The 15966-nt window shown below is 37.7% G+C and overlaps 1 protein-coding gene across 2 annotated transcripts in view; it reads left to right on the forward strand.

Moving 5' to 3' along the window:
• The window catches only part of greb1l (GREB1 like retinoic acid receptor coactivator), a 71868-nt gene that overhangs the window by 14809 nt on the left and 41093 nt on the right, over nucleotides 1-15966 (forward strand). The window lies entirely within an intron of this gene.

Genomic DNA, 15966 nt, shown 5'->3' on the forward strand with positions numbered 1-15966 from the left:
AGTGGTTTAACACACCCAGGTTTCTCCTGGAGAATGCGGCTTATGTGGTCATGTAAATGCAAAAGCGACGTTCTTACAGGTTATTGAAGAGTTTGCATGTGCATGAACAGACTGGATAACAAACATCATAGCATGGAGCCCAACAAAATGTCAACACAGCACAAATAAATCAACATTTCTGGGAGTACATGGGGAAAAGCACATACACTATAAACTATACCCATTTATACACACCAATGTAAAATATCGAGTGTCCCTCACGTTCACATTTGTGCGCTCATACACTGGGGGAATCCCTGAGTTTTAAGTAAGAGGGAAACCCCACTGCAGGTCACGATAGAAAGGAAACAAACACAGCAACAACTCTGGAATATCGGGGAAAAAGGCGAAGCAACAGAGAATAAAAAAGCAAAGTGTGCCTTGGATACCATGTTTGTTATTTACACAAGCGTTGTGGGTAAATTAAGTTGCTGTGGAGGAAGCTGCTTACTGACCGATCCACATCTATACGGGAGTAAAGAGTACGCCGCTTATACAGCGAATGTAAACGGGATCGCTGTTTTCTCGCAATAAACCACTTTTTTGCAAGAAGCCACTTTCTGGTGTCCATGTAAATGTAGTCAGTGTCACAGTATTACAATGATGTTTAGCATCAGAGTGAGTGAACGTTTACGCTCCAGCGTTTATACAGAGTTTCCATCCACGCATTTTTACGCAAATTTTGCGATATTGCATAAAAATAGATTGTAACACCAAGATGCAAATAAACTCCAAAATGTGCATAAAAAATGTATACGGTTGCTTGAGTTGGATAAACATTTTTTATTCAATTAGAAGACGTGCATGAACTACGATGGAAACTAAAAAAGCCTGTTATCAAAGTGATTGGCTACAGTTACCTCCCAGAACTGCCTGATGCTTTCATTACTGAATATCCGCCTTTTTTCTCAACGCGGAAGTGTTCTATGATTCATAACGGAAGCCTGTTTTCATTCTCCAGTGTTTTCACATGCACTGGTGTATTTTTGTAGCGTATAATGTGTTGTTTAGTGTATACAATGTAAAAATATTTCCAAATAAAAAAACTAGTGCCAATACTTACAGAGTCCTTATAACCGTCTTTTGACAGTGCCTCACCCGAGTGGGTAGATGATATAAAGCGATGGCCCAAGGTTAGTTACTTTGATATAATTAACTACTTTGAGCAGCAACAGTCCTTTAAGGAAGTGTACTGTGGTTGTTTTTTCATACGTTGAGTAAAGTTTAAAAGAAAGGAAGAACACAGATTTGTGTCCATGTGTTAGTGTGTTGGGAAGTGGCACAGATGGATGTGCATCTCCTCGTCCTGTCATGGTTATCCTGGGCCCTGACGAACAGGACGGCCCTTATCTGAAGCAGATGGGATATGGACCACCTCCTCTTCTCCTTCAAAAGCCTAATATCTGCAGCAGCCTCAGCGCACCAAGCTTATCTGCTCTGGCCTCCAGTCATTTGTCCGGAAACATGTCTGGAAACAAAGTCGGGGGTTGCCTGTAGGGCTGCACAAATTTGGACACAAATCCATATTGCGATTATTTTGGAAAATATTGTGATTGTGATTTAAACTGCGATATGATAGAGAAAAAAATTGTAATGTTTTTCACACGTTCAACTGCCAAAAGGCTACTGGGGTTTTCACACTTGAGTTCTCTTAAAAAGAACCAAACTGAGACCTTTATTTCACTTCACCCACAAACAAATAAATATATAAACAGTGCAAAAAAGAAAAAACACTGTCTTCTTCATGTTCAAATTGTACCCATCCATTGTGTACCTGTTTTTGTCCATTTTGTGATAAGGTCTCAGCCCACTAATCATCATCATTAGTTTTTGAAACCCAGTCAACTTGAATATTAGGGATGTTCCAATCAGGATTTTAACATCCGATCTCCAATTTTCATTTCATCTAATCATCCGATGCTGATCATTTAGCTTTTTATCAGCAGCTCTGTTAAAACTGGTTATATGTAAGCTTTCTGCTCAATGTCACCATTAACTCAATTACCCTGTTGGTAATATCATAGTTGTTGCCTAGTTTGTGTTGTCAAAAATACTGTTGGTTGGTTGAATAATTAAATAAACATACAATATTCAATTTTACTTTTTACTTTAGGCCTTAAAAACAAGTAGGCTTATCCAAACTATTCTCTATTGTATATAAGATAGTCCTAAAGAATGAGGTTTAATGTCAAACTGAAGTTGAACTGATAACACATTGGTGTGATTAAACTTAAAATGAAAGTTTTGTTTAGTTTGTCACCATTTAATTTAATTATTTGTATTATTTAATTTATTATATTTAATTTAACAATGCATTATATTATAGTATCTAAATATTTTATAAAGATTTATTATATGTACATCACTTCCTTTTCATTTTGTTAAATGTTGGTAATATTTGTTCCACTTTCTTTTGTTGCTGCTGGGAGTGTAATAAGGGTGAAATGAAAACAAATTACAGGAGAATGGATGAAGAGCACATGTTTCTGGACTCAGGTTACAGGTGCTACTGTTAATGCTGTTTGCTCAGCAATCATTTAATAAAGATGTTTGAATTATACCCATCTTGTATTCCGCATTATCATGACACCTGTGTATGGTGGAGACTGAGATGCTGCTATTGCCGATGACAATGAAAACCACTTCACACAGGACATGCCGGTTTAGTGTAAATAAAGCGCTTTGCTCATGTAAGCAAATGGAACCAAACTCTGAGCACTTCTGTTACACCAAGCGTGAGGTTGTTGAGCACAGAACCACTCTGAAAACACTGTAATAATGCTCTAACTTAATATAGACCGGACACAGCAGCGCAAATAAACTTTAAGCGAGCAGACTATTTATTTAATTAAATCGCAGCCCTTTGCGATTTAATAATCGCACGAGGTCATATTGCGATTTTGGTTTTATTTTGATTCATTGTGCAGCCCTAGTTGCTAGCAGCTCAGCTTGAAGGAAGACTTGTCACAGTGAAGGAGGAGGAGGCTGTGTTGAGCACAGTAAATTGCGCTGTACTACATAGCTGGTGTTCAACACCTGATTAGCAACACTGATTTCAGTATTTGGCGAGAGGCTTCTAGATAAGTCATAAAAGAGGTGCTTGTTTTACTGTAAAGATAACAATAATTAAGAACTAGAGTTCTGAAGATATAGTGGGATTTTCAGTAATATGTGAGTGGTGCTTGCCCGTCAAAATTCCAAACCATATTGCTAAGGTGTTCTGAGTTGTTAATATGTGGTTCCATAGGCTACTGTAGGTAGTTGCAACCAAAAGAGCCCTCTAGAGTCTCTATGATATTCTGGTCTCTAGATATGTCTCGAATACCCCCTTCAATGTAAGCCAGTTGGATTGTTTGCATGTTTTACGGTTTGCTAGACTAAAATCGTATATGTCCTATGTCTTAGAAAAGTACTAGCACACCTTTCCTCAACAAGCCAATTGGTTTGATTTATCATTCACGTCTGTAGCGCAAACAGTGAGGGACGAGTTAAATGCCGAAGTTTAATATGGGGTTGGGGGTTTGTTCAAATCCCCAACCCTAAGTATTAGCAATAGTAATACCAATGCTTATCTTAACAAACACCTAGATACAGTATGCATCTGCTTTTGTTGCACAACAAAAATGACTATTTAAATTATTTAGCATTTGTGCAATAAATTTGTTTGAACATTGCATTATTCAAGAGTTGTTTAATAACCTTTGGGGTCCTCTATGTTTTATGGAAGTTGAGGTTGTCCTCTGGTTTATCCCTATAGACCTTTTTTACAATCCGGGTTTTGGAACGCGGAAATAAACTTTTGCAGGGTAAACTTTGACAGCGGTGAATGGGAGATCACAGCAAATATTATTTTCACTTACCCATTTGCTCTAAGACCAAAAGAAAGAATCCACTATTACATTTGAATGACTTTCCAGAAGATGAAAAAAATATAGAGCGTGGATTAAGAAGATGCCAAATTTACTGTCACTGTCTCAGCAGCTGTAATAGAAACCCCCTCGCAGCTGTGGTAATACGTTTTTTAAACTAATTCCAGGGTAATATAACACTAAGCGTAATGTTATAAATTTACACTCAATAGTTAAAAAATGTATAATATTTAAAAAATTGCGAGATATGTAAGTGCAGTGTGGTTCTAGCGGGAAGACTATCAGCTGTACATCATCGCACCATTAGCTAGGTAATCACATGTAGCCAATCTATCACATTGCTTTTTCAGTGTGCTAACATGGCAATCTCCACTACCACCACCCCACCACCACCAGTTGGCTCCTCGTCCCTGCCTCCTATATGTAGGATATGACGGTTCCGAGTACAACTTCTTCGGACCGCCGGACAGGGCTTACGCCAAAGAGAGACATTACATTTCTGTTTTATATTCATCAAATAAATGTCATCTTAAATTTCACTCAAGTCTGCGAGTCTTCCTGATAAATTTACGCTGATAAATAAGGCGGAAACGTGTCATCACAGTCCGTGAAAAAGGTCTATAGGCAATTATTCTCTGCTCTTTGGAGCTATAACCTTACTTGCCCTTTATCTTGGCTTGACTGCTCAAGTACATGTTGTTCACCCCAAATGAAAAGTTGCAGGCAAGAGCAGCTTGATTTACTTGCATTAGGAGTACAGAATGTGTTCAGCATGTGTAGTGCCTTTTCTGTTAAACTTCTGAGCAAAGCTCATATGATTTGGTACTTTTTCATTCATTGAGAGAACAATTCATACAGATATTTCATCCTGAGGTTTTACAACCCTTTTCAAATTACTAAAAAGCCTTGAACTGAAGTTCTTCCACTGAAACCTTTTTTGCAACTTTTTGATATGTGTTTTCATTGTTAAAATACTCCTATCCCAACTTAAAATGCAAAGATAAGTAGAGCTAAAAGTACACTTTGATTGTGGGTTAGAAGAAAGCTGTCACAAATGTTGGCTGATGATTAATTGTCCTTTAAATAAATGCAAATTATAATGTAATTGTCTGTTTTGTTCATGACAAATACAGTGAAAACTTAATAAACAAGCTTATAAGCATGCTGTATAAGTGCACACTAATCACGGCTATCTCCAAAAACCTTGATTCCTTTATCAAACAAATTATTTCATTCAGTGTTTACGCAATTATCACAACAGGCCTAGTTAGACCAAAGACTGGTGTAACGTATCCTCAAGTGAAAAGATTTACTAAATATCTGCACTTAGTTTGGTATGACGGCATACATGCACATGGTCTGCAATGATACTCCCTCTGCACAAACACATGCACAAAAACCAACTCACAGCATTTTTTACATTCCTTGACTACTGGATGGACCTGACAAACTTGGTAGTTTTCCTTGGAAATGGTTCAGTAGATGCCTTCACTCTGAGAAGGTGATAAACCTCATAAAAATCCCACTCTAAAGTTGTTTCTGTTTTCACGCACTGAATTGTTTCAACTGAGAGCTCTGTCCAAATGTTTTAGCATTCTTCAACCTTTTTCGTGCTCTGCATGAAGCCTTTCACACACTCAGTTAAGCCCAAGGTCAGCAATACTTCTGGCTCAGGGAAGATGGGGTGAGGGGTGGGAAGTGAAAGCAAATGGGGGCGGGCTGGCCAAAGTCACGGTGACCAAGACCCAGAGTAGGACTCCACATTCTAGCTGAGAGAGAAAGAGAAGCTCTTTGGCTTTAGATTCTAGCATGACCACAAGATGGGACTTGTTATAGAAATCAAGCATTTTTCAGCCTAAATAAGGTGCATTTTAATTACCAGAGAAGCACATCTATCACCAAAACGCAGAAAGAGACATTTTTGTCTGAAAGCGCTTTTCATTTAGTTCAAAGCATTGCTGATGCCCTAACGCGAATCCTGAACGTGGCTTCATGAGCACTGTAACAAAGCGAATAGCCACAGTCTACCAGCAGATTAAGTTTGTGGAGGATGAGAGTTTAAGAGATTTAATGCCTATTGCAATGAATATGCAACCTATGACTAGTTCTTTCAATTAGTCAAACTCCTACTTAGACTTTGGGAAACATTTAATGTTACTTGAATTGGTGATATATTAGTGCATTTCTATGTTTATATTGTGGAAGGCTTTGTTTGGAAACTGTTAATAAAGCATTATATTGTTACATTTTTTTGTTTTCTTCCCTAAGAAGGAAATAAATACATTTTGTTAGGAAAATAAATATATAGAGTCAAATATCAGCACTTTCAAAATCTGCAATTAACCATACAAATTGTGCAATTAGTCATGATTGAAAATTGTAATCGGCTGACAGCATTAATTTATTTATGATAATTATCTAATTATTAGTTATTTAATTTGTTTTTGGCACTTAAATGCAAAGTTTTATTAGTGGTGCTTGGTAAGGCATTAAACTTTGTCACGTAACTCAATACGCATAATTTGTGTAACGGTCATGAATGATACTTCAAAAAGTGTGGCTTGTTGAGGAGAGGTGTGCTATTATTTTTTTTTAAGCAATTGGACTTGACGGACAATAAAATTGGGGCAAAGATCCCATAGACTTACATTGCATTATATCATAGCCATGTCGACCCGTTTACAACTGGTATTAAAATGTGTCTTGAGTGATCTGATCACATGTGTTTAGGCAAGACACATCTGATATTAACATGCGTCTCAAATGTTTCTCCTGTGACCACTTGTGTTGGGATTTCAAGGGGAGGGTCTCTGATTTCATGACGACATACATCAAGTACTATGTCAGTGTGTTAGTATATGATAATAAACCTCAAAAAAGTCAAAAAGAAAAAGGAAAGCGTGAACAAAACCAGCATGCTGTTTCTCCCAGATGCAGTTGAAATTTAATCTAAGCACATACGCAAACATTTCCAGCAGAATTCTCCATTATTTTAGTGGAGTACTTGTATTAACTGAGCTTTAGATGTGTGTCCTTTTCATCTGTGTCACTGCATGCTGATATCAGACACACTGAAGATGTTTCATGAAGTTCTCATGCTTGTAAATGTATTTGCTTTTTAAAATTTCCGATATGATGGTTATTTCCTTTTAAAGGGACATGTAACTGGCAAAGTTTCAAACTCTTGTTTTAGCGCTGGGTGTTGATTGATTTGTGCAAGCTGCTGTCTGAAATGTATTCAAGTGATCGGATTACAAAAATGCACCAAATCACCAAATCTCTTAATACCAGGTGGAAACGGGGTCAGAGGCTCTTTGGACTCAGGCCAGAAAATAACACCCTAGCAACAAGGTGCTCTTCTTTAGCAACCACATAGCATTGCCCTTGCAAACCCAATCAGCACCCTAGCAACATAATGGTGAGTTCTACATGGTCAAGCACCTCTCATAGTTTCGTTTGAAAATGTAAAAATCTAGTCTATGTTTATTTCAAAGATTTACTTTTCTGCCACCTTAGCTGCAGTGTTTTGGCTAGAGCTCATCATCTCATCATCTCAGGAAGCTCATGGCCCTGCTACTTGTGATAAGACTAAGGGCAAATATTTACCCATGAGGAACACATGCTGCAGACTTGGTGGCCACCTATACTCGGATAAGCTCTCTGTGTAACAACTAAATTCAAATGATCAGACTTTGTTAGACATGTTGCTGTCTGATTTGTGCTCACACCATACCACAGTTGACTGTGAATGAATATTTGAGAGGAATTGGTGTGCAACACAAGAAGTCAGTTAATGTCAGTAGAGTTTGGATAGATTTTAGGAGGAAATGGTTGCGAATAACCTTTACATATCTCAAATTTGTGGTTTTGGTCTTTAATCAACCCAGATAGTAATGGTCATTATTAGTCATGTTCATGTTATGAATTTAAATTATGCACAAAATCTGAATATCGAAAAAACGATTTGCGAACAAGGCAGGGTTTCCATCCCAAATGTTTAAGAGATCAAAATTGTCACTTCTGGGGAAATTGCTGCAAAATAGAAATTAAAATGGAAGTTGAAACCACTTTTGCTCTTTTAATAAATGTAAAGAGTTATAGCGCACAGTCAAAAAAATAAAAAAACAAAAATGCTCTGACAAACTTCACGTTTACTAGCATTCAGCAGCAGATGCCTTATGCCTGGAAGTGAAAGCATGTTCTTAGATGTAATAGTAGCCAACCATTTTGATTAAATGCTTTGGCATTTCAGAATAACCAAAGCAACATTTGACATGCTATAGGATGATATTTATGATATTCTCCAAGCGAATTATTCACGTTTTTTTTAGGCAAATTCACATTTCTTTTTTCTGATGATGACATCTATATAAATTTTATAGGAATACATTCTGTAAAAGTGTTTCCACCTCAAGCGAGTGTATACATTTTTTATGAGTGTAACGGTAGTGTAAACCTCACTCTCCTGGCCTTAAGAAACGCACTAGCGACCGAGGCTAGAGGCCGTGGCTTTTATAGCCTCCCTGCTAGTGCATCCGACTCCCATTGGGGTGGGTCGAGTAGGACCAGTGACATGAGCATTTTGGAGATTTTATTCGCATCTTGGTATTTCCATCCAACATTTTTATGCAATAAAATTTGCATAAAAATATTTGGATGGAAACCCAGCTATTGATCCAGAGATGAATCAACAATGAACATATTGAAATAAAATTGATTGGTTGTTAATTTTAAAGTTTATTTAACTTTGAAAAGTCAACCATATCAGATATGAAATCAGCTGTTTTTCAGTCATATTCTAAATGTAATAACATTGATTTTTGTTCATTTATGCTAATTCAGCACTAGTATCAATTTGTGATTCATCTTGCTTAATACGTCTTACTGCATTGTAATCTGTCCCTCCCAAACAAACATAGACTCACTGACAAGACACAATGGTTCAGCTTTAGCTCAGTTAGAAGACTTTATTTATACATTTAAAAATATTTAGAGTGCGACTTGGTTGTTAATTACCAATAAGTGCCAGCTCAGACCATGGCTATCAATATAAGTACATCAACTGACTGGTTAAACTGCCCTTTTAACAATCTTTCTTATAAGACTAGTTCAAATATTTTATGTTGCTACAGTCAACACATCTACTTGTAATTAATTAACAGGATAGTTTACCCAAAAAATTTAAATGTTCTTCTGTGGAACACGAAATGAGATGTATGGCAGAATGTTAGTCTCAGTCACCATTTACTTTAATTTGATCTTTTTTTTTCTATACAATGAAAGTAAATGGTGACTGAGGCTAACATTCTACCTAACATCACATTTTGTGTTCCACAGAAGAAAGAAAGCCATACTTGTTGGGAAAAACATGCAGGTGAGTAACTAATGAGAGAATTAAAAATTCTGGGTGAACAATACCTTTAATAAGTATTTCAGACATGACACAGAGCTGATCCTAGACCAGTCTGACTGTTTCCAGCACAGCTTGGCTTGTTGATTAGTAAGGGAAAAGGTTTGTGTCTGTGTCAGCACTAGACAATAGATTGAACCTGCCTTTGTTACATCACAACAACAAAAAAAGGAGCAAGAAGATTTAGATTGTCGAAACTATCACGTGGGCAACTCACCCAGCTTTATCAGCATGACACTACAGTTACCCACCACACAAACATGCACTCACACACACCAGGCATGATGCGGCAGAGGCTGCCTAGGGTCAGGAAAGGGAGCATGATGGATACAGTTGAACGCTCAGCAAGGAAGTTGGGAGGGGGCAAGGATGGGTTTTTCCTTAGAACATTAAAGGCCCTCATTGTTCATACGTCACTCAAGGTGGCTTTGTGACTCTGAAGAGGGAAAAGCGCTTTTTCTTTTCTTCTGAGTTGCCAAACAGCTTCATTGAAATTGATAACTTGATTGATCTGCTCAAACCTAATGTCTTTGGTACTTTTTGGAACTATGGGATTGTTGTCTTACTTTTGGTGGCCATTTGTGAATCCACTATCAATTTAGGAAGACTAGCCATGTCAACATAACACTCAGTGTTGCTGCCATCATTGTTTGTTTCATGCTATGTTCACGTGGTGTCAGAAACATGGTAATTACAAGTATGACAACCAAGAGATTCTACTTTTGAGCTTTTCACATCATAAGAAATTATTTGTTTTTATGGCAATGCTCATAATGCCAAAATGGATCCATGTGAGTCTATGTTGTCAACAGCAAAATACTTTATCACTACACTGATTCAGTTTCATAGACAGTTGAGATTAACTGTAACTTGCATAATCTGTCAAAACTGTTGAGCCTGCTGCCATTTATTGATTTTTACATGTTGTCACAATGGGCAAGTGAGAGTTGTCGGTGCTTACATAAAATTCATAATTTCCCACTTGTAATTGAACGAGTTCAACAAATATATGGGAGGTTTTTTACTAGGTGTGCAAAACTGTGGTTTACCTTTTCTAGTTAACAAAATGACCAAGATTTCTCAAAGATTTACTCTAACAGTCCCGGAAACTTTTCCATGGTGTCTTACAAAGGCAAAATGCAGTATATATAATCACTAAAAACTGAGAGAAATGCCTCCAAAGCTTTTTAATTGTCCATCCAAATGTGGATTATCAAATTTGCATTCTCCGTTTTCTTTAAATCTGAGAATAGTTGACCCAAACCGGTCTGTCATAGCACAGATCATAGTCTAAGAGACTTTATTTTGACAAAAGTGTAATTACTGCATTTTGCCTTTGTAGGGCAGCATGTGCATCATTTTAAATTCAACCTTAAACAAACTGAATAGCCTTATATCATCAAGTGTTTGCTTGCAATGGTTTACCAAACTCAGTGTTTAAGGTGCATCTGGTTGAATGATCTGTGGTGCCTTGGCCAGCACTCTTATTCCTCGCCTGAATAATGATGGATGAAGCATCAAAGCAGGAGGAATTGTGTCAGGAAGCACATCTGACCTCTCTTTGCCCCTTGTCACCTGATAAGGCTTGTCTGTTTTGATAATATATGCTCCTTGTGACACAGGGCCATTAAGGAAGACCCCTTTTACACTGTAACAAAAATGTCTGCCTACAAAGGCCGTTCAATCCGAGAGCAAGAGCTTGACAAACAAACCATTAGGAACTGGGAGATGAATGTGTGAGTGTAACATATGTTTAAGCCAAAATGTAGTGGAAGCGCTAATATTGAAAAATAAACACTTACATTTGTCCGTGTCCAAATGTCTGCCAGCCATCAGAGCATAACAGCAAATGATTAACAAGTCATGAAGCAAAAATAAATGCATTTGACCCATTAGTTGGACTATTATTGTCCCTAGTGAATAATAGCGTTCAGCTGTGGTCTGCGTTGTAAAATGCAGGGTTGGGTTCATCGGCAGGTCTCTGGTTTATTGTCCAGAGCAGCTTTGCTGTTCTTTGCCCAAAGAGGCCTTTGTATGTTGTCATGGTATCAGGGCACTTTATTTCCCCATGTATAGCATCGATTTTTAATAAAGTATGTTCCTCACTGTTTTATGCAGTTTGGGAATCCAATGTCCATTCGGGAGGACTAGTCATGTCAATGTCTATAGCTCTATGTACTGGTGTCATCAGTGGTTGGTTAGGGCATGTGGCACCAAAACTTTGGCTTTGAGGGAGAGGTGTAAAACTCTGGTTGACCTCAACCAGTTAACCAGATGTTCCTGATGAATCTCAAAGATTCACTCAAACAGTCCCGGAAAAGAGTTTTATGCTGAACACACCTGGATTTATGTTCTTGCTAATTGTTTTGGGCTGCTCCTATATCCTAAAGCCACCTCAGATATTTTAACTGCAAAGCTCTTGCTTGTTTTCTTGAATTGCACTAATAAGAGGTGTTCTAGGGGTCTTTGTTAATAGCTGACATAAACCATTTGTCTAAGTGCAGGATTTAGTTGAAGGTTAAATTAAACCCATTCACTCAGCAGAGTGTTTGGCAAGGCCAGTGCTCTAATCAGTGCTTTGGTCGCACAAAGGCCAATTTTTTACTCTAATAAATGAGCCCAGCTCTCACACAATCCCTCCCCGCTGCAGTCTGCTGACCATATCTCAGAGTTGCCCTCTTGCCCTTCTAATTTTCCAGTCACTTTTATAACTGGACAGTAAACTTCCAGTGGCTTAATGATGATGACTTCTTCATCTGCCCAAATACTCCTTTTGTTGATCCTCCCAGGCATCCACCCCCTTAAACCCTGGCTAACCTTGGCCCACCAACACCCCCATCCACTGCTGGCTTAATCTTCTCCCTGGGCTGTCAACTCCACCCCCCTCAAACCAATCCCTTGCTGACCAGTCAGGGTTTTCTCTCCTCTACCAATATCAGCTTTGGCTTTCAGCTTGTAGTGTTGCCTCACCCCCAAGCCTCCCTTCCCCCTTTGTCCAAGTGGAGGAGGTTATCTACACGGCCCTGGCTCAAATGCTGGCCTCACTGGAAGAGCCCCGATTTGCACTTCAGGACCCCAGCAGGAAGTCTGTGAGAGGGCTTTAATAGGCAAATGAGTGCAGGGCTATGGGACAACAACCTGTCAGCAGTGTGACAAGCGCTGTGAGACCCCACGTCTCACGCCAGGAATCAACCTTATGTGGTCAGAGAGGCAGAACGTGCCACAGCACCATTGGGTTTCACGTGGCGATGGCATTGTCAGGCTGTTGTTATTAGCCTGTGTTAGGTTCGATTTGTTTTTTCTGACACTGAGTAAATAGCTCCTGAAAACCCAGATGAGCTGTGGCAGTTGCCACCTCGGTCTCTCCCTCCCACCCACCTGATGCTCATTTGTCACTGCGTTAAAATCACGTTCTGCACTCACCTTGTCGATGTAATTCTCAGTTGTTTTTACGACCATTCAGTGACAAGGATTTCGTCACACTTCTTAAAACTTGCATTCCACGCTCAATAATTTTGCTTTGTTGCACCTAGGCTTTTATTGGTCGAAAATTTAAATGAAGCCCCATTTAGATTAAGATGTTTGTCTTGTTGTTTCTTAACAGTGATTTGGCTAAAATAAAGCAGTTTTTTGTACCTCAAGAGAATGGAGTGTTTCTCAAGAGGAAACCAAATCACACTTATAAAACTTTTTATTCCATGCTCAATAATTCTGATCAGGTTTATCCAAACATGCTTTACTCAAAGCTTTACTTATGTAGGTTCAAATATTTATTAATTTGCCCTTGTTTAGAATAAATCAGAATTCTATAAACTTGAATTCAGCACAAAATAATGAATCTTTGGTTTACCGTTTTTTGGTCTAAAATTAAAATAAGATATGGTCATTTAGATTAAGATGTAAACCTGAGCATTTGTTGGTCTAGTGCCCTCATTTAAAAATAAGTCAGAATTCTAAAAACTTTCATTGGGCAATCTATAACTTCAAGACCTTCAAAACCAGAGTAAACCCTCTGGTTTACTCAGACCTGAGCTTTTGTTGGTCCAAAGATCCCATTGGATCTAAACAATGATGTTGTCTGGCTGGAATGAGGCAGTTTTGCTGTTTCTCAAGAGAATAGAGCAGCTCTCAAAAGGAAGCCAAGAACAAGACAAAGCCAAACTCCAGAAGATGTTGAAAGAGCCACCAGCACGACTCATCTATTCTCAGGTGGTAGTGGAAAAGATATTTCCCTTTGTCAGTGCCCAGGGCCAGAGACTCAAAGCAGTGCTGAAGGATGGCCGAGAGGAGGGCCAGCTCACTCACTGCGTCTTTTGTTTTACCCACAATCTCAATTGAGCAAAGAAAACCTCTGCTTTGCTCTCTTTCTCCTTTTTCAATGACCCATTAAGGTCTGATAGTGTTCAAGTCAGAGCCTTAAAATGACACCTTAGCTACACAAAAAAATTGAACTTGTGCTGCAAATGTCTACAATGTTTTTTTACAAACTCAGCAAAGATAAGAAGCTGTCACGTTAAGAAGTTGGAAACATTTCTGCACAAATGTTTCTGACATAATATCAATCATTTGTCAATCAAAAGTCCTTACACATGGACATTGTGTGGTCCAAATGGTATTTCAAGAAGAAACCTTACAATTAAAATAAACAATGTTTAGACAAAGCCTCCAGATTAGCTGGAATGACAGCATTAATGACACTGGAGGGCTAATAAAGCCCTCTGAGGGCGGGAGGTCGTTGTTTAAAGCTGACTGCCATACTGCTTTAACCCCTATCTACTAATTCTTATTAGGGTGTGAAGAACTATATGGCTCGATTTAGACCAACTGTTGTGTATTTGGTGCACTTACAGTTGAGCACAGATGGAATAAACGACTGATTTACCATATAGGTTGATAAAAATTATCTCTTTACCCTTCAATATTACAGAAGTAATAATTCATTTATAGTTTTTCCACCACTGTGTACCCTTTCCCTTTGGAAAAATGATATAAACCACCAAATGTGTGATTTAGAGATAATTTTAGCATCCTTTTTTTAGTTTATTGCACTAAGAGCATGCCTCTAATGCATTTTTTTGTTGACATGGCTGTTTTTTTGTTTACTCGACACATTCTTTGTGTCTTTAACTTGACAAATGTGCTTCAGTGGTGGAGTGCCACTGGCTTTAACACTCTTTGAACCATTGCGTCAAGTCACCTTTTCGTTCCATGGACAAGGCTGTTATCAATTATTAACAAATCCTACTATTTTGGCTGCAGACAAAACAGGATCCCGGGTGTGTTGATTAAATCTACTGTGTATATTTACCTTCCAAAGTCATATGATATGGTCAGGCTGGTGAAACTTCAAGCAACAATTTATTTTGACCCTAGAATGCATATGTGGGTAAAAAATGACCCAGCGTGTAGTTTTTTAAGACATGAAGTGGATAGCAAGTTGTCATCAGCTGATGCTTGTATCCAAAGTGCTTGACATTATACCTGTAACAGGAACAGTCCTTTGGAGCAACCTTAGGTTAGATGCCTTGTTTAAGGCGATGGCACAATGGTAATAGCTCCTGTACCACTTCTTGGTGTATGTATTAAATTTTTTTAGTACGCCTCACAACTCCGATCAACATATATAGCTACCATATATAGAGTAATATAAACTGAAAACCCTAATAAGTTGATTGAGTAAACTCATTCCCTCAATTGAATTGAGTAATGGCGTCTCCAAAACTAATGTAATTAAGTTCAGTTGACTTGGTGTTCATATAGAATGAACTTAACTATTTAAGGTAACTAGATGCAAGTAGACTTAACTCAGATTTGCTATTTAAATATTGTTGTTTCTACTTTTGTTTATAATTGTAATTTAATTTATTAAATTTGAGTTCAAACAGTTGCACAGCTCAAATAAAGATCATAACTGATTCTAGGTCAGTCATCAAATAAACTTTATTCTCCAAAGAAATGTATATTTGCATACCTGCACTTTAACAGCACATGGACAAAGAATTAGTCAACAGGGTCCAACTTGACCAATAAAGACACAGATCACCCTATGGTAACATAATACGAAACAACTATTTGCAACAAAACAACATAAATAATACTACAAAAGAGCTAAAACCTCTATACATTCTTAATTACAGCTATGTAAATGCCCCATAACTTCCCTTTGACCAAGGAAACATAATTAAATAATTTGAGCGTTAAGCTTCATGGGCATCACCAATAGCCTCAATTTTGTACACAAAGGAGTTATTTACATTTAAAATTTTAAGTCTATGGATTATAAAGATAAATATGTTCAGTGAACTTAAATATTTGAGTTATGAGCCCAAAACCTGTCATTTCAAGGAATACTTACTTAAAACAACTTTAATGACAACTTTAAGGTTTACAGTATAGAAATATAGTGGCATTAAAGAAAAATAGGTTGTCATTTTAGTCATTTTAAATTTATAACAACTTTTTTGACAAACAACATTTATCCTAGTCTATGGTACTTAAATGTATTTGTTTGTGTGGGTACAGTTGTTGAGACATTTCATATCTTACCACTCTTCAGAATTTAATAATAGATATATCAGCTATTTAAACATATTTAACTACTAATAAAAACGATTTGGCAGATTGTTTTTAAGTTGTAATGGGAGAAAT

Source organism: Myxocyprinus asiaticus, chromosome 6 (assembly GCF_019703515.2).
Source record: "Myxocyprinus asiaticus isolate MX2 ecotype Aquarium Trade chromosome 6, UBuf_Myxa_2, whole genome shotgun sequence".
Classification (NCBI taxonomy): domain Eukaryota; kingdom Metazoa; phylum Chordata; class Actinopteri; order Cypriniformes; family Catostomidae; genus Myxocyprinus; species Myxocyprinus asiaticus.